Source organism: Ambystoma mexicanum, chromosome 1q (assembly GCF_040938575.1).
Source record: "Ambystoma mexicanum isolate Mex_15411 chromosome 1q, UKY_AmexF1_1, whole genome shotgun sequence".
NCBI lineage: Eukaryota > Metazoa > Chordata > Amphibia > Caudata > Ambystomatidae > Ambystoma > Ambystoma mexicanum.
This window is the reverse complement of record NC_090922.1, coordinates 593,383,196-593,396,873: the sequence shown is the minus strand read 5'-3', so window position 1 is coordinate 593,396,873 and position 13,678 is coordinate 593,383,196. Positions and strand designations below refer to the sequence as shown.

General features: G+C 54.6%; 16 non-coding genes across 16 annotated transcripts; all 16 read right to left on the bottom strand.

Moving 5' to 3' along the window:
• Window positions 1-18: 18 nt before the first annotated feature.
• Window positions 19-134, bottom strand: LOC138564809 (U5 spliceosomal RNA). The gene has a single exon (XR_011300740.1). It is a non-coding gene; the product is annotated as a U5 spliceosomal RNA (small nuclear RNA).
• Window positions 135-961: 827 nt separating this feature from the next.
• On the bottom strand, window positions 962-1,077 carry LOC138564808 (U5 spliceosomal RNA). The gene has a single exon (XR_011300739.1). It is a non-coding gene; the product is annotated as a U5 spliceosomal RNA (small nuclear RNA).
• A 770-nt stretch (window positions 1,078-1,847) lies between these two features.
• On the bottom strand, window positions 1,848-1,963 carry LOC138564807 (U5 spliceosomal RNA). The gene has a single exon (XR_011300738.1). It is a non-coding gene; the product is annotated as a U5 spliceosomal RNA (small nuclear RNA).
• Window positions 1,964-2,768: 805 nt separating this feature from the next.
• LOC138564926 (U5 spliceosomal RNA) lies at window positions 2,769-2,884 on the bottom strand. The gene has a single exon (XR_011300850.1). It is a non-coding gene; the product is annotated as a U5 spliceosomal RNA (small nuclear RNA).
• A 776-nt stretch (window positions 2,885-3,660) lies between these two features.
• Window positions 3,661-3,776, bottom strand: LOC138564806 (U5 spliceosomal RNA). Its single transcript, XR_011300737.1, has one exon. It is a non-coding gene; the product is annotated as a U5 spliceosomal RNA (small nuclear RNA).
• A 769-nt stretch (window positions 3,777-4,545) lies between these two features.
• On the bottom strand, window positions 4,546-4,661 carry LOC138564805 (U5 spliceosomal RNA). Its single transcript, XR_011300736.1, has one exon. It is a non-coding gene; the product is annotated as a U5 spliceosomal RNA (small nuclear RNA).
• An 805-nt stretch (window positions 4,662-5,466) lies between these two features.
• LOC138564803 (U5 spliceosomal RNA) lies at window positions 5,467-5,582 on the bottom strand. The gene has a single exon (XR_011300734.1). It is a non-coding gene; the product is annotated as a U5 spliceosomal RNA (small nuclear RNA).
• A 770-nt stretch (window positions 5,583-6,352) lies between these two features.
• On the bottom strand, window positions 6,353-6,468 carry LOC138564802 (U5 spliceosomal RNA). Its single transcript, XR_011300733.1, has one exon. It is a non-coding gene; the product is annotated as a U5 spliceosomal RNA (small nuclear RNA).
• A 770-nt stretch (window positions 6,469-7,238) lies between these two features.
• On the bottom strand, window positions 7,239-7,354 carry LOC138564801 (U5 spliceosomal RNA). Its single transcript, XR_011300732.1, has one exon. It is a non-coding gene; the product is annotated as a U5 spliceosomal RNA (small nuclear RNA).
• Window positions 7,355-8,124: 770 nt separating this feature from the next.
• Window positions 8,125-8,240, bottom strand: LOC138564800 (U5 spliceosomal RNA). The gene has a single exon (XR_011300731.1). It is a non-coding gene; the product is annotated as a U5 spliceosomal RNA (small nuclear RNA).
• Window positions 8,241-9,045: 805 nt separating this feature from the next.
• On the bottom strand, window positions 9,046-9,161 carry LOC138564799 (U5 spliceosomal RNA). The gene has a single exon (XR_011300730.1). It is a non-coding gene; the product is annotated as a U5 spliceosomal RNA (small nuclear RNA).
• A 770-nt stretch (window positions 9,162-9,931) lies between these two features.
• LOC138564798 (U5 spliceosomal RNA) lies at window positions 9,932-10,047 on the bottom strand. Its single transcript, XR_011300729.1, has one exon. It is a non-coding gene; the product is annotated as a U5 spliceosomal RNA (small nuclear RNA).
• Window positions 10,048-10,852: 805 nt separating this feature from the next.
• LOC138564925 (U5 spliceosomal RNA) lies at window positions 10,853-10,968 on the bottom strand. Its single transcript, XR_011300849.1, has one exon. It is a non-coding gene; the product is annotated as a U5 spliceosomal RNA (small nuclear RNA).
• A 770-nt stretch (window positions 10,969-11,738) lies between these two features.
• LOC138564797 (U5 spliceosomal RNA) lies at window positions 11,739-11,854 on the bottom strand. Its single transcript, XR_011300728.1, has one exon. It is a non-coding gene; the product is annotated as a U5 spliceosomal RNA (small nuclear RNA).
• A 799-nt stretch (window positions 11,855-12,653) lies between these two features.
• LOC138564924 (U5 spliceosomal RNA) lies at window positions 12,654-12,769 on the bottom strand. Its single transcript, XR_011300848.1, has one exon. It is a non-coding gene; the product is annotated as a U5 spliceosomal RNA (small nuclear RNA).
• Window positions 12,770-13,545: 776 nt separating this feature from the next.
• LOC138564795 (U5 spliceosomal RNA) lies at window positions 13,546-13,661 on the bottom strand. The gene has a single exon (XR_011300727.1). It is a non-coding gene; the product is annotated as a U5 spliceosomal RNA (small nuclear RNA).
• Between the last annotated feature and the right edge of the window lie 17 nt (window positions 13,662-13,678).

Below are 13,678 nucleotides of genomic sequence, written 5' to 3'. Positions count from 1 at the left end.
TTTTTAACCAGCATAGGTAACCCTGCACTTGGCAGGGCTTCAAAAAATTGAGTGAAACTCTTTAATGTTCCTCTCCACGGAAATCTTTAGTAAAAGGCGAAAGATTTATTCGGTTTGAAGAGAAACCAGAGTATGCGCTCTAGTGGCCCCGACTGCGGCCGCAAAAAATGCAACACCTCACTAGCTCAGGGTGACTTAGTGAAGCAGTGCACACGATGACGCTTTTTGAGATGAAGCGAATGGAGAATGCTATCGGGCTCCGAACCCGTGGCAGAATGACTTTATTTGCAAGCAATCCCATCCAAAGTCATGAAACCTGGCAGGGGATTGTGGGTATGCAAATTTCTCCAGACCGCAGGCCATGTGACATTGGCCAAAAGGCAGGCAGAGTCTGCCTTTGCCTGAGGACTCCCCTCGTTTACATAAGGTCTAGGGCTTCTGGGAGGCAGGCGTGAGATTTTCTTTTGGGCCCCAGAGATGGGGCTCCTCCCCCAGGATGTTGAAAAAGCAGCCCGCTCTCTCCTTTCTCAGGACACAGGGGTCATTTTCCGCCCTCACCCTGTCTTGCACGGGTGCTGGGCCTCCTGGGCTGCCAGGTTCTTTTGCCCGCCAGGGCAAAGCCCGCCGGGCAAAGGACGGCGTTTGTCAGGCGTTTGTCAGGCGATCGTCAGGCGTTTGTCAGGCGATCGGGGCCCGGGCCCAAACCCCTGCCCACTGGGGCCATATCCTCCTGGATGCTAGCTTGGAGCCAGCCTCTGCTGGCTCACCAGCAGGTGGCGACAGCAGCAAGCATTAGCTAAAGGCTCCCCCCTCTGGCTACCACTGCAAGGTATCAGCCTGGCTGTGCTGCGAGGACCCCTGCAAAGGCTGACTGACAGCTGGGGGGTGCAAGCCAACAGCTGAAAAGCAGGCTTTGCGCTTTCATTTGCTCTGTTTCTTTTTTTTTTTAACCAGCATAGGTAACCCTGCACTTGGCAGGGCTTCAAAAAATTGAGTGAAACTCTTTAATGTTCCTCTCCACGGAAATCTTTAGTAAAAGGCGAAAGATTTATTCGGTTTGAAGAGAAACCAGAGTATGCGCTCTAGTGGCCCCGACTGCGGCCGCAAAAAATGCAACACCTCACTAGCTCAGGGTGACTTAGTGAAGCAGTGCACACGATGACGCTTTTTGAGATGAAGCGAATGGAGAATGCTATCGGGCTCCGAACCCGTGGCAGAATGACTTTATTTGCAAGCAATCCCATCCAAAGTCATGAAACCTGGCAGGGGATTGTGGGTATGCAAATTTCTCCAGACCGCAGGCCATGTGACATTGGCCAAAAGGCAGGCAGAGTCTGCCTTTGCCTGAGGACTCCCCTCGTTTACATAAGGTCTAGGGCTTCTGGGAGGCAGGCGTGAGATTTTCTTTTGGGCCCCAGAGATGGGGCTCCTCCCCCAGGATGTTGAAGAAGCAGCCCGCTCTCTCCTTTCTCAGGACACAGGGGTCATTTTCCGCCCTCACCCTGTCTTGCACGGGTGCTGGGCCTCCTGGGCTGCCAGCGGGCAAAGGACGGCGTTTGTCAGGCGTTCGTCAGCCGATCGGGGCCCGGGCCCAAACCCCTGCCCACTGGGGCCATATCCTCCTGGATGCTAGCTTGGAGCCAGCCTCTGCTGGCTCACCAGCAGGTGGCGACAGCAGCAAGCATTAGCTAAAGGCTCCCCCCTCTGGCTACCACTGCAAGGCATCAGCCTGGCTGTGCTGCGAGGACCCCTGCAAAGGCTGACTGACAGCTGGGGGGTGCAAGCCAACAGCTGAAAAGCAGGCTTTGCGCTTTCATTTGCTCTGTTTCTTTTTAACCAGCATAGGTAACCCTGCACTTGGCAGGGCTTCAAAAAATTGAGTGAAACTCTTTAATGTTCCTCTCCACGGAAATCTTTAGTAAAAGGCGAAAGATTTATTCGGTTTGAAGAGAAACCAGAGTATGCGCTCTAGTGGCCCCGACTGCGGCCGCAAAAAATGCAACACCTCACTAGCTCAGGGTGACTTAGTGAAGCAGTGCACACGATGACGCTTTTTGAGATGAAGCGAATGGAGAATGCTATCGGGCTCCGAACCCGTGGCAGAATGACTTTATTTGCAAGCAATCCCATCCAAAGTCATGAAACCTGGCAGGGGATTGTGGGTATGCAAATTTCTCCAGACCGCAGGCCATGTGACATTGGCCAAAAGGCAGGCAGAGTCTGCCTTTGCCTGAGGACTCCACTCGTTTACATAAGGTCTAGGGCTTCTGGGAGGCAGGCGTGAGATTTTCTTTTGGGCCCCAGAGATGGGGCTCCTCCCCCAGGATGTTGAAAAAGTAGCCCGCTCTCTCCTTTCTCAGGACACAGGGGTCATTTTCCGCCCTCACCCTGTCTTGCACGGGTGCTGGGCCTCCTGGGCTGCCAGGTTCTTTTGCCCGCCAGGGCAAAGCCCGCCGGGCAAAGGACGGCGTTTGTCAGGCGTTCGTCAGCCGATCGGGGCCCGGGCCCAAACCCCTGCCCACTGGGGCCATATCCTCCTGGATGCTAGCTTGGAGCCAGCCTCTGCTGGCTCACCAGCAGGTGGCGACAGCAGCAAGCATTAGCTAAAGGCTCCCCCCTCTGGCTACCACTGCAAGGCATCAGCCTGGCTGTGCTGCGAGGACCCCTGCAAAGGCTGACTGACAGCTGGGGGGTGCAAGCCAACAGCTGAAAAGCAGGCTTTGCGCTTTCATTTGCTCTGTTTCTTTTTTTTTTTAACCAGCATAGGTAACCCTGCACTTGGCAGGGCTTCGAAAAATTGAGTGAAACTCTTTAATGTTCCTCTCCACGGAAATCTTTAGTAAAAGGCGAAAGATTTATTCGGTTTGAAGAGAAACCAGAGTATGCGCTCTAGTGGCCCCGACTGCGGCCGCAAAAAATGCAACACCTCACTAGCTCAGGGTGACTTAGTGAAGCAGTGCACACGATGACGCTTTTTGAGATGAAGCGAATGGAGAATGCTATCGGGCTCCGAACCCGTGGCAGAATGACTTTATTTGCAAGCAATCCCATCCAAAGTCATGAAACCTGGCAGGGGATTGTGGGTATGCAAATTTCTCCAGACCGCAGGCCATGTGACATTGGCCAAAAGGCAGGCAGAGTCTGCCTTTGCCTGAGGACTCCCCTCGTTTACATAAGGTCTAGGGCTTCTGGGAGGCAGGCGTGAGATTTTCTTTTGGGCCCCAGAGATGGGGCTCCTCCCCCAGGATGTTGAAGAAGCAGCCCGCTCTCTCCTTTCTCAGGACACAGGGGTCATTTTCCGCCCTCACCCTGTCTTGCACGGGTGCTGGGCCTCCTGGGCTGCCAGCGGGCAAAGGACGGCGTTTGTCAGGCGTTCGTCAGCCGATCGGGGCCCGGGCCCAAACCCCTGCCCACTGGGGCCATATCCTCCTGGATGCTAGCTTGGAGCCAGCCTCTGCTGGCTCACCAGCAGGTGGCGACAGCAGCAAGCATTAGCTAAAGGCTCCCCCCTCTGGCTACCACTGCAAGGCATCAGCCTGGCTGTGCTGCGAGGACCCCTGCAAAGGCTGACTGACAGCTGGGGGGTGCAAGCCAACAGCTGAAAAGCAGGCTTTGCGCTTTCATTTGCTCTGTTTCTTTTTTTTTTTAACCTGCATAGGTAACCCTGCACTTGGCAGGGCTTCAAAAAATTGAGTGAAACTCTTTAATGTTCCTCTCCACGGAAATCTTTAGTAAAAGGCGAAAGATTTATTCGGTTTGAAGAGAAACCAGAGTATGCGCTCTAGTGGCCCCGACTGCGGCCGCAAAAAATGCAACACCTCACTAGCTCAGGGTGACTTAGTGAAGCAGTGCACACGATGACGCTTTTTGAGATGAAGCGAATGGAGAATGCTATCGGGCTCCGAACCCGTGGCAGAATGACTTTATTTGCAAGCAATCCCATCCAAAGTCATGAAACCTGGCAGGGGATTGTGGGTATGCAAATTTCTCCAGACCGCAGGCCATGTGACATTGGCCAAAAGGCAGGCAGAGTCTGCCTTTGCCTGAGGACTCCCCTCGTTTACATAAGGTCTAGGGCTTCTGGGAGGCAGGCGTGAGATTTTCTTTTGGGCCCCAGAGATGGGGCTCCTCCCCCAGGATGTTGAAGAAGCAGCCCGCTCTCTCCTTTCTCAGGACACAGGGGTCATTTTCCGCCCTCACCCTGTCTTGCACGGGTGCTGGGCCTCCTGGGCTGCCAGCGGGCAAAGGACGGCGTTTGTCAGGCGTTCGTCAGCCGATCGGGCCCGGGCCCAAACCCCTGCCCACTGGGGCCATATCCTCCTGGATGCTAGCTTGGAGCCAGCCTCTGCTGGCTCACCAGCAGGTGGCGACAGCAGCAAGCATTAGCTAAAGGCTCCCCCCTCTGGCTACCACTGCAAGGCATCAGCCTGGCTGTGCTGCGAGGACCCCTGCAAAGGCTGACTGACAGCTGGGGGGTGCAAGCCAACAGCTGAAAAGCAGGCTTTGCGCTTTCATTTGCTCTGTTTCTTTTTAACCAGCATAGGTAACCCTGCACTTGGCAGGGCTTCAAAAAATTGAGTGAAACTCTTTAATGTTCCTCTCCACGGAAATCTTTAGTAAAAGGCGAAAGATTTATTCGGTTTGAAGAGAAACCAGAGTATGCGCTCTAGTGGCCCCGACTGCGGCCGCAAAAAATGCAACACCTCACTAGCTCAGGGTGACTTAGTGAAGCAGTGCACACGATGACGCTTTTTGAGATGAAGCGAATGGAGAATGCTATCGGGCTCCGAACCCGTGGCAGAATGACTTTATTTGCAAGCAATCCCATCCAAAGTCATGAAACCTGGCAGGGGATTGTGGGTATGCAAATTTCTCCAGACCGCAGGCCATGTGACATTGGCCAAAAGGCAGGCAGAGTCTGCCTTTGCCTGAGGACTCCCCTCGTTTACATAAGGTCTAGGGCTTCTGGGAGGCAGGCGTGAGATTTTCTTTTGGGCCCCAGAGATGGGGCTCCTCCCCCAGGATGTTGAAAAAGCAGCCCGCTCTCTCCTTTCTCAGGACACAGGGGTCATTTTCCGCCCTCACCCTGTCTTGCACGGGTGCTGGGCCTCCTGGGCTGCCAGGTTCTTTTGCCCGCCAGGGCAAAGCCCGCCGGGCAAAGGACGGCGTTTGTCAGGCGTTTGTCAGGCGATCGGGGCCCGGGCCCAAACCCCTGCCCACTGGGGCCATATCCTCCTGGATGCTAGCTTGGAGCCAGCCTCTGCTGGCTCACCAGCAGGTGGCGACAGCAGCAAGCATTAGCTAAAGGCTCCCCCCTCTGGCTACCACTGCAAGGTATCAGCCTGGCTGTGCTGCGAGGACCCCTGCAAAGGCTGACTGACAGCTGGGGGGTGCAAGCCAACAGCTGAAAAGCAGGCTTTGCGCTTTCATTTGCTCTGTTTCTTTTTTTTTTTAACCAGCATAGGTAACCCTGCACTTGGCAGGGCTTCAAAAAATTGAGTGAAACTCTTTAATGTTCCTCTCCACGGAAATCTTTAGTAAAAGGCGAAAGATTTATTCGGTTTGAAGAGAAACCAGAGTATGCGCTCTAGTGGCCCCGACTGCGGCCGCAAAAAATGCAACACCTCACTAGCTCAGGGTGACTTAGTGAAGCAGTGCACACGATGACGCTTTTTGAGATGAAGCGAATGGAGAATGCTATCGGGCTCCGAACCCGTGGCAGAATGACTTTATTTGCAAGCAATCCCATCCAAAGTCATGAAACCTGGCAGGGGATTGTGGGTATGCAAATTTCTCCAGACCGCAGGCCATGTGACATTGGCCAAAAGGCAGGCAGAGTCTGCCTTTGCCTGAGGACTCCCCTCGTTTACATAAGGTCTAGGGCTTCTGGGAGGCAGGCGTGAGATTTTCTTTTGGGCCCCAGAGATGGGGCTCCTCCCCCAGGATGTTGAAGAAGCAGCCCGCTCTCTCCTTTCTCAGGACACAGGGGTCATTTTCCGCCCTCACCCTGTCTTGCACGGGTGCTGGGCCTCCTGGGCTGCCAGCGGGCAAAGGACGGCGTTTGTCAGGCGTTCGTCAGCCGATCGGGGCCCGGGCCCAAACCCCTGCCCACTGGGGCCATATCCTCCTGGATGCTAGCTTGGAGCCAGCCTCTGCTGGCTCACCAGCAGGTGGCGACAGCAGCAAGCATTAGCTAAAGGCTCCCCCCTCTGGCTACCACTGCAAGGCATCAGCCTGGCTGTGCTGCGAGGACCCCTGCAAAGGCTGACTGACAGCTGGGGGGTGCAAGCCAACAGCTGAAAAGCAGGCTTTGCGCTTTCATTTGCTCTGTTTCTTTTTAACCAGCATAGGTAACCCTGCACTTGGCAGGGCTTCAAAAAATTGAGTGAAACTCTTTAATGTTCCTCTCCACGGAAATCTTTAGTAAAAGGCGAAAGATTTATTCGGTTTGAAGAGAAACCAGAGTATGCGCTCTAGTGGCCCCGACTGCGGCCGCAAAAAATGCAACACCTCACTAGCTCAGGGTGACTTAGTGAAGCAGTGCACACGATGACGCTTTTTGAGATGAAGCGAATGGAGAATGCTATCGGGCTCCGAACCCGTGGCAGAATGACTTTATTTGCAAGCAATCCCATCCAAAGTCATGAAACCTGGCAGGGGATTGTGGGTATGCAAATTTCTCCAGACCGCAGGCCATGTGACATTGGCCAAAAGGCAGGCAGAGTCTGCCTTTGCCTGAGGACTCCACTCGTTTACATAAGGTCTAGGGCTTCTGGGAGGCAGGCGTGAGATTTTCTTTTGGGCCCCAGAGATGGGGCTCCTCCCCCAGGATGTTGAAAAAGTAGCCCGCTCTCTCCTTTCTCAGGACACAGGGGTCATTTTCCGCCCTCACCCTGTCTTGCACGGGTGCTGGGCCTCCTGGGCTGCCAGCGGGCAAAGGACGGCGTTTGTCAGGCGTTCGTCAGCCGATCGGGGCCCGGGCCCAAACCCCTGCCCACTGGGGCCATATCCTCCTGGATGCTAGCTTGGAGCCAGCCTCTGCTGGCTCACCAGCAGGTGGCGACAGCAGCAAGCATTAGCTAAAGGCTCCCCCCTCTGGCTACCACTGCAAGGCATCAGCCTGGCTGTGCTGCGAGGACCCCTGCAAAGGCTGACTGACAGCTGGGGGGTGCAAGCCAACAGCTGAAAAGCAGGCTTTGCGCTTTCATTTGCTCTGTTTCTTTTTAACCAGCATAGGTAACCCTGCACTTGGCAGGGCTTCAAAAAATTGAGTGAAACTCTTTAATGTTCCTCTCCACGGAAATCTTTAGTAAAAGGCGAAAGATTTATTCGGTTTGAAGAGAAACCAGAGTATGCGCTCTAGTGGCCCCGACTGCGGCCGCAAAAAATGCAACACCTCACTAGCTCAGGGTGACTTAGTGAAGCAGTGCACACGATGACGCTTTTTGAGATGAAGCGAATGGAGAATGCTATCGGGCTCCGAACCCGTGGCAGAATGACTTTATTTGCAAGCAATCCCATCCAAAGTCATGAAACCTGGCAGGGGATTGTGGGTATGCAAATTTCTCCAGACCGCAGGCCATGTGACATTGGCCAAAAGGCAGGCAGAGTCTGCCTTTGCCTGAGGACTCCCCTCGTTTACATAAGGTCTAGGGCTTCTGGGAGGCAGGCGTGAGATTTTCTTTTGGGCCCCAGAGATGGGGCTCCTCCCCCAGGATGTTGAAGAAGCAGCCCGCTCTCTCCTTTCTCAGGACACAGGGGTCATTTTCCGCCCTCACCCTGTCTTGCACGGGTGCTGGGCCTCCTGGGCTGCCAGCGGGCAAAGGACGGCGTTTGTCAGGCGTTCGTCAGCCGATCGGGGCCCGGGCCCAAACCCCTGCCCACTGGGGCCATATCCTCCTGGATGCTAGCTTGGAGCCAGCCTCTGCTGGCTCACCAGCAGGTGGCGACAGCAGCAAGCATTAGCTAAAGGCTCCCCCCTCTGGCTACCACTGCAAGGCATCAGCCTGGCTGTGCTGCGAGGACCCCTGCAAAGGCTGACTGACAGCTGGGGGGTGCAAGCCAACAGCTGAAAAGCAGGCTTTGCGCTTTCATTTGCTCTGTTTCTTTTTAACCAGCATAGGTAACCCTGCACTTGGCAGGGCTTCAAAAAATTGAGTGAAACTCTTTAATGTTCCTCTCCACGGAAATCTTTAGTAAAAGGCGAAAGATTTATTCGGTTTGAAGAGAAACCAGAGTATGCGCTCTAGTGGCCCCGACTACGGCCGCAAAAAATGCAACACCTCACTAGCTCAGGGTGACTTAGTGAAGCAGTGCACACGATGACGCTTTTTGAGATGAAGCGAATGGAGAATGCTATCGGGCTCCGAACCCGTGGCAGAATGACTTTATTTGCAAGCAATCCCATCCAAAGTCATGAAACCTGGCAGGGGATTGTGGGTATGCAAATTTCTCCAGACCGCAGGCCATGTGACATTGGCCAAAAGGCAGGCAGAGTCTGCCTTTGCCTGAGGACTCCCCTCGTTTACATAAGGTCTAGGGCTTCTGGGAGGCAGGCGTGAGATTTTCTTTTGGGCCCCAGAGATGGGGCTCCTCCCCCAGGATGTTGAAAAAGCAGCCCGCTCTCTCCTTTCTCAGGACACAGGGGTCATTTTCCGCCCTCACCCTGTCTTGCACGGGTGCTGGGCCTCCTGGGCTGCCAGGTTCTTTTGCCCGCCAGGGCAAAGCCCGCCGGGCAAAGGACGGCGTTTGTCAGGCGTTTGTCAGCCGATCGGGGCCCGGGCCCAAACCCCTGCCCACTGGGGCCATATCCTCCTGGATGCTAGCTTGGAGCCAGCCTCTGCTGGCTCACCAGCAGGTGGCGACAGCAGCAAGCATTAGCTAAAGGCTCCCCCCTCTGGCTACCACTGCAAGGTATCAGCCTGGCTGTGCTGCGAGGACCCCTGCAAAGGCTGACTGACAGCTGGGGGGTGCAAGCCAACAGCTGAAAAGCAGGCTTTGCGCTTTCATTTGCTCTGTTTCTTTTTTTTTTTAACCAGCATAGGTAACCCTGCACTTGGCAGGGCTTCAAAAAATTGAGTGAAACTCTTTAATGTTCCTCTCCACGGAAATCTTTAGTAAAAGGCGAAAGATTTATTCGGTTTGAAGAGAAACCAGAGTATGCGCTCTAGTGGCCCCGACTGCGGCCGCAAAAAATGCAACACCTCACTAGCTCAGGGTGACTTAGTGAAGCAGTGCACACGATGACGCTTTTTGAGATGAAGCGAATGGAGAATGCTATCGGGCTCCGAACCCGTGGCAGAATGACTTTATTTGCAAGCAATCCCATCCAAAGTCATGAAACCTGGCAGGGGATTGTGGGTATGCAAATTTCTCCAGACCGCAGGCCATGTGACATTGGCCAAAAGGCAGGCAGAGTCTGCCTTTGCCTGAGGACTCCCCTCGTTTACATAAGGTCTAGGGCTTCTGGGAGGCAGGCGTGAGATTTTCTTTTGGGCCCCAGAGATGGGGCTCCTCCCCCAGGATGTTGAAGAAGCAGCCCGCTCTCTCCTTTCTCAGGACACAGGGGTCATTTTCCGCCCTCACCCTGTCTTGCACGGGTGCTGGGCCTCCTGGGCTGCCAGCGGGCAAAGGACGGCGTTTGTCAGGCGTTCGTCAGCCGATCGGGGCCCGGGCCCAAACCCCTGCCCACTGGGGCCATATCCTCCTGGATGCTAGCTTGGAGCCAGCCTCTGCTGGCTCACCAGCAGGTGGCGACAGCAGCAAGCATTAGCTAAAGGCTCCCCCCTCTGGCTACCACTGCAAGGCATCAGCCTGGCTGTGCTGCGAGGACCCCTGCAAAGGCTGACTGACAGCTGGGGGGTGCAAGCCAACAGCTGAAAAGCAGGCTTTGCGCTTTCATTTGCTCTGTTTCTTTTTAACCAGCATAGGTAACCCTGCACTTGGCAGGGCTTCAAAAAATTGAGTGAAACTCTTTAATGTTCCTCTCCACGGAAATCTTTAGTAAAAGGCGAAAGATTTATTCGGTTTGAAGAGAAACCAGAGTATGCGCTCTAGTGGCCCCGACTGCGGCCGCAAAAAATGCAACACCTCACTAGCTCAGGGTGACTTAGTGAAGCAGTGCACACGATGACGCTTTTTGAGATGAAGCGAATGGAGAATGCTATCGGGCTCCGAACCCGTGGCAGAATGACTTTATTTGCAAGCAATCCCATCCAAAGTCATGAAACCTGGCAGGGGATTGTGGGTATGCAAATTTCTCCAGACCGCAGGCCATGTGACATTGGCCAAAAGGCAGGCAGAGTCTGCCTTTGCCTGAGGACTCCACTCGTTTACATAAGGTCTAGGGCTTCTGGGAGGCAGGCGTGAGATTTTCTTTTGGGCCCCAGAGATGGGGCTCCTCCCCCAGGATGTTGAAAAAGTAGCCCGCTCTCTCCTTTCTCAGGACACAGGGGTCATTTTCCGCCCTCACCCTGTCTTGCACGGGTGCTGGGCCTCCTGGGCTGCCAGGTTCTTTTGCCCGCCAGGGCAAAGCCCGCCGGGCAAAGGACGGCGTTTGTCAGGCGTTCGTCAGCCGATCGGGGCCCGGGCCCAAACCCCTGCCCACTGGGGCCATATCCTCCTGGATGCTAGCTTGGAGCCAGCCTCTGCTGGCTCACCAGCAGGTGGCGACAGCAGCAAGCATTAGCTAAAGGCTCCCCCCTCTGGCTACCACTGCAAGGCATCAGCCTGGCTGTGCTGCGAGGACCCCTGCAAAGGCTGACTGACAGCTGGGGGGTGCAAGCCAACAGCTGAAAAGCAGGCTTTGCGCTTTCATTTGCTCTGTTTCTTTTTTTTTTTAACCAGCATAGGTAACCCTGCACTTGGCAGGGCTTCGAAAAATTGAGTGAAACTCTTTAATGTTCCTCTCCACGGAAATCTTTAGTAAAAGGCGAAAGATTTATTCGGTTTGAAGAGAAACCAGAGTATGCGCTCTAGTGGCTCCGACTGCGGCCGCAAAAAATGCAACACCTCACTAGCTCAGGGTGACTTAGTGAAGCAGTGCACACGATGACGCTTTTTGAGATGAAGCGAATGGAGAATGCTATCGGGCTCCGAACCCGTGGCAGAATGACTTTATTTGCAAGCAATCCCATCCAAAGTCATGAAACCTGGCAGGGGATTGTGGGTATGCAAATTTCTCCAGACCGCAGGCCATGTGACATTGGCCAAAAGGCAGGCAGAGTCTGCCTTTGCCTGAGGACTCCCCTCGTTTACATAAGGTCTAGGGCTTCTGGGAGGCAGGCGTGAGATTTTCTTTTGGGCCCCAGAGATGGGGCTCCTCCCCCAGGATGTTGAAGAAGCAGCCCGCTCTCTCCTTTCTCAGGACACAGGGGTCATTTTCCGCCCTCACCCTGTCTTGCACGGGTGCTGGGCCTCCTGGGCTGCCAGCGGGCAAAGGACGGCGTTTGTCAGGCGTTCGTCAGCCGATCGGGGCCCGGGCCCAAACCCCTGCCCACTGGGGCCATATCCTCCTGGATGCTAGCTTGGAGCCAGCCTCTGCTGGCTCACCAGCAGGTGGCGACAGCAGCAAGCATTAGCTAAAGGCTCCCCCCTCTGGCTACCACTGCAAGGCATCAGCCTGGCTGTGCTGCGAGGACCCCTGCAAAGGCTGACTGACAGCTGGGGGGTGCAAGCCAACAGCTGAAAAGCAGGCTTTGCGCTTTCATTTGCTCTGTTTCTTTTTAACCAGCATAGGTAACCCTGCACTTGGCAGGGCTTCAAAAAATTGAGTGAAACTCTTTAATGTTCCTCTCCACGGAAATCTTTAGTAAAAGGCGAAAGATTTATTCGGTTTGAAGAGAAACCAGAGTATGCGCTCTAGTGGCCCCGACTGCGGCCGCAAAAAATGCAACACCTCACTAGCTCAGGGTGACTTAGTGAAGCAGTGCACACGATGACGCTTTTTGAGATGAAGCGAATGGAGAATGCTATCGGGCTCCGAACCCGTGGCAGAATGACTTTATTTGCAAGCAATCCCATCCAAAGTCATGAAACCTGGCAGGGGATTGTGGGTATGCAAATTTCTCCAGACCGCAGGCCATGTGACATTGGCCAAAAGGCAGGCAGAGTCTGCCTTTGCCTGAGGACTCCACTCGTTTACATAAGGTCTAGGGCTTCTGGGAGGCAGGCGTGAGATTTTCTTTTGGGCCCCAGAGATGGGGCTCCTCCCCCAGGATGTTGAAAAAGTAGCCCGCTCTCTCCTTTCTCAGGACACAGGGGTCATTTTCCGCCCTCACCCTGTCTTGCACGGGTGCTGGGCCTCCTGGGCTGCCAGGTTCTTTTGCCCGCCAGGGCAAAGCCCGCCGGGCAAAGGACGGCGTTTGTCAGGCGTTCGTCAGCCGATCGGGGCCCGGGCCCAAACCCCTGCCCACTGGGGCCATATCCTCCTGGATGCTAGCTTGGAGCCAGCCTCTGCTGGCTCACCAGCAGGTGGCGACAGCAGCAAGCATTAGCTAAAGGCTCCCCCCTCTGGCTACCACTGCAAGGCATCAGCCTGGCTGTGCTGCGAGGACCCCTGCAAAGGCTGACTGACAGCTGGGGGGTGCAAGCCAACAGCTGAAAAGCAGGCTTTGCGCTTTCATTTGCTCTTTTTTTTTTTAACCAGCATAGGTAACCCTGCACTTGGCAGGGCTTCGAAAAATTGAGTGAAACTCTTTAATGTTCCTCTCCACGGAAATCTTTAGTAAAAGGCGAAAGATTTATTCGGTTTGAAGAGAAACCAGAGTATGCGCTCTAGTGGCCCCGACTGCGGCCGCAAAAAATGCAACACCTCACTAGCTCAGGGTGACTTAGTGAAGCAGTGCACACGATGACGCTTTTTGAGATGAAGCGAATGGAGAATGCTATCGGGCTCCGAACCCGTGGCAGAATGACTTTATTTGCAAGCAATCCCATCCAAAGTCATGAAACCTGGCAGGGGATTGTGGGTATGCAAATTTCTCCAGACCGCAGGCCATGTGACATTGGCCAAAAGGCAGGCAGAGTCTGCCTTTGCCTGAGGACTCCCCTCGTTTACATAAGGTCTAGGGCTTCTGGGAGGCAGGCGTGAGATTTTCTTTTGGGCCCCAGAGATGGGGCTCCTCCCCCAGGATGTTGAAGAAGCAGCCCGCTCTCTCCTTTCTCAGGACACAGGGGTCATTTTCCGCCCTCACCCTGTCTTGCACGGGTGCTGGGCCTCCTGGGCTGCCAGCGGGCAAAGGACGGCGTTTGTCAGGCGTTCGTCAGCCGATCGGGGCCCGGGCCCAAACCCCTGCCCACTGGGGCCATATCCTCCTGGATGCTAGCTTGGAGCCAGCCTCTGCTGGCTCACCAGCAGGTGGCGACAGCAGCAAGCATTAGCTAAAGGCTCCCCCCTCTGGCTACCACTGCAAGGCATCAGCCTGGCTGTGCTGCGAGGACCCCTGCAAAGGCTGACTGACAGCTGGGGGGTGCAAGCCAACAGCTGAAAAGCAGGCTTTGCGCTTTCATTTGCTCTGTTTCTTTTTTTTTTTAACCTGCATAGGTAACCCTGCACTTGGCAGGGCTTCAAAAAATTGAGTGAAACTCTTTAATGTTCCTCTCCACGGAAATCTTTAGTAAAAGGCGAAAGATTTATTCGGTTTGAAGAGAAACCAGAGTATGCGCTCTAGTGGCCCCG